The sequence below is a fragment of the Physeter macrocephalus genome, chromosome 6 (genome assembly GCF_002837175.3).
Source record: "Physeter macrocephalus isolate SW-GA chromosome 6, ASM283717v5, whole genome shotgun sequence".
Classification (NCBI taxonomy): Eukaryota; Metazoa; Chordata; class Mammalia; order Artiodactyla; family Physeteridae; genus Physeter; species Physeter macrocephalus.
In genome coordinates this window covers 55535746-55538938 of record NC_041219.1, presented here as the reverse complement: position 1 = coordinate 55538938, position 3193 = coordinate 55535746, and positions in this window count along the sequence as shown.

The following is a 3193-nucleotide window of genomic DNA, read 5'->3' as shown; positions in this document are numbered from 1 at the left end:
CCGTACTTCAAAGAGTCCTGTCCCACAGTGTTCACTGCAGCACCATCTACTATAGCCAGGACGTGGAAGCAACCTCAGTGTCCATCGACAGATGAATGGATAAAGATTTGGCCCATATGTACAACGGAATATTACTCAGCCGTAAAAAGAAACAAAATTGAGTTATTTGTAGTGAGGTGGATGGACCTAGAGACTGTCATACAGAGTGAAGTAAGTCAGAAAGAGAAAAAAATACCACAGGCTAACACATACGTATGGAATTTAAAAAACGGTACTGGGACTTCCCTGGTGGCGCAGTGGTTAAGAATCCACCCGCCAATGCAGGGGACACGGGTTCGAGCCCTGGTCCGGGAAGATCCCACATGCCGCGGAGCAACTAAGCCCGTGCGCCACAACTACTGAGCCTGTGCCCTAGAGCCCGTGAGCCACAACTACCAAAGCCCACATGCCTAGAGCCCATGCTCTGCAAGAAGAGAAGCCACCGCAACGAGGAGCCCGTGCGCCGCAACAAAGAGTAGCCCCCGCTCGCCGCAACTAGAGAGAGCCTGTGTGCAGCCATGAAGACCCAACACAGCCAAAAAATAAGTAAATAAATAAATTTAAATAAATAACGGTACTGATGAACCTAGGGGCTGGGCAGGAATAAAGATGCACGCAGACGTTGAGGACACAGTGGGGGAAGGGTAAGCTGGGACGAAGTGAGAGAGTGGCATGGACATACATACACACTACCAAATGTAAAATAGATAGCTAGCGGGAAGCAGCCGCATAGCACAGGGAGATCAGCTCGGTGCTTTGTGACCACCTAGAGGGGTGGGATACAGAGGAGATATGGGGATATGTGTTACGTATAGCTGATTCACTGTTATACAGCAGAAACTAACACACCATTGTAAAGCAATTATACTCCAATAAAGATGTTTTAAAAAAAAGATTAACTGGGGAACAGCCTGGAGGTCCAGTGGTTAGGACTCCGCACTTCCACTGTCGAGGGTGCGGGTTTGAGTCCTGGTCGGGGAGCTGAAGACCCTGCGAGTTGCTTGGTGTGGCCAAAGAGAAAAAAGAAAAAAAGTCACCTGACTATAGTCTGTAAAAGAGACAGGAGGCAGAGAACAGGACCAGAGACCAGAGAGGAGCGAGGAGGGAAATCGCCTGCTCTGGGGCAGCAGCTGTGGGATGAGAGCACGGGGTCAGGGCCCGGCAGCGTGTAGATGCGAGGCGAGGGGGAAAGGAATCCAAGGCCATTCGGCCCGCCACCCGCCTGGCGGGGGATGGCAGCAACCAGGCCAGGGGGCAGCTGGCGTGAAGGGGCAGGGGGAGCGGGGCCTCCAGCCCGCGCAGCCGGGTCGCCCCGGGCTCCGCCAAGCACCAGCAGCCCCCTCGTGTGCGCGGCGTGCCGCCCTCCTGCGCTGGGGAGCCCGAAAGACGTGGCGCCCCTCCCTTGGAGTCACGGGACCCACGCGCTGCCTCGGCCACGCTGCTCCGGGGCGTTAGCAAACCAGCCTCACGAAGGAGGTCGGTCAAGCGACAGAGCCTGTGCCCCATCTGGAGGGAGCAAAGGCTGAGGCTGGGCCCAACCCAGGCGAGCACCCCAGCCACACTCTCAGGCACCTCAGCCCGACAGCTGGATCGCAAAGTCACCCGTGCTCTGCCCAGAGCCCGGGAGGACTGTGCCCGAAGACGGAGGGGAGGCCCCTGAGAGCGTCTGCTTTTTACACAGAGAGGAAGGCACGGCTCTTGTGACCCTCCGCCCCAGACTGAGGACTCTGCCCTCCTCCGACGTGAGCTGCGTGTAAGGGCTACGGACGGTAATTCTATAGACCCTGGGACCTCTAGGCTGCTCAAGGACGGAAGGAATTTACTTCCTGTTCCTTCCACTGTCTTCACACTGTTCCGCCCACGGGGGGTGGGCAGAAAAGAAACCTGGATGTGCCAGCACAACAAAGGGGAAAACCTACCTTGAACAGGTTGATGTTGTCGATCTGGCTCTGAAAGAGGAAGTCGCTGATGGTCTTCAGCTCCGTCCCTAAAGGCAAACAAGCGAAGGGCCCTGGAGTCCTCGCTCTGAGGACCACGGCCCCCGGGCCCCAGAGGGCAGCTCAGAAACGCCTCCGACCTGCTCTTACCTGCCTGACAGAGGCTCTGGGTATGGGGGTTTTGCTTAATGTTCCCTGAAAAAGAGAATCCAACAGGTCAGGACGGTGGGCCTCTGGCCCCCATCTTCTCCCTCTGCGCTGTAGTTACCGAGTAAGAACGTTCTATCTGAAGGGGTCTTCTGCCATTTACAGCACCCGAAGGACCCACGGAGGGGCAGGAGGGCCCGGGGGGCCTCAAGGCCTGACCCACGTGTTGCACTCACAGCCCGAGCCTGGCGATGTCGTCCTTTCCCACATCCTCCGAGGAGGCGGGGACAGGGACACCCCACTCCACACGGGCGCCAGCAGGAGACGCCCAGGCTGCATGGCAGACACCAAGTGAAGAGCATCAACGTGAGACAGACCCCCCCGAAAAGCCCTGCTGCCTTGCTGCCCTTCAGCTTCTATAAAAGCTTCCAGAGGAACTCCCAACGGGAAGTCGTGTGGCTCAGGATAACGCAAAGAAGTGCGGGCCCCGGAGCCAGAAGACTCCAGTCCCTCTCACCGGGCTCTCGAACCAGAGGCCGGTCACCTCTGCTCTGGGCTTCAGTTTACTGGCCTGAGGGTTACCGTGCCTGCGCTGCTTTCCTCACAGGAGCACCCGAGCCCTGAGTCCCATCACTGTGACGTCAAGTGTCATACACACATTTATATCACAATATATTATAATTACTGCCACCTGTGGAGTCGGGCCTAGCAAAATAAAAAGGACTCAGAATAGGGGCAAATCAACCAGGGCGTTCTGCCTATGTTTTCCTCTAAGGGTTTGATAGTGTCTGGCCTTACATTTAGGTCTTTAACCCATTTTGAGTTTATTTTTGTGTATGGTGTTAGGGAGTCTTCTAATTTCATACTTTTACATGTACCTGTCCAGTTTTCCCAGCACCACTTATTGAAGAGGCTATCTGTTCTCCACTGTATATCCTTCCCTCCTTTGTCAAAGATAAGGTGACCATATGTGTGTGGGTTTATCTCTGGGCTTTGTATCCTGTTGCATTGATCTATATTTCTGTTTTTGTGCCAGTACCATACTGTCTTGATTACTGTAGCTTTGTAGT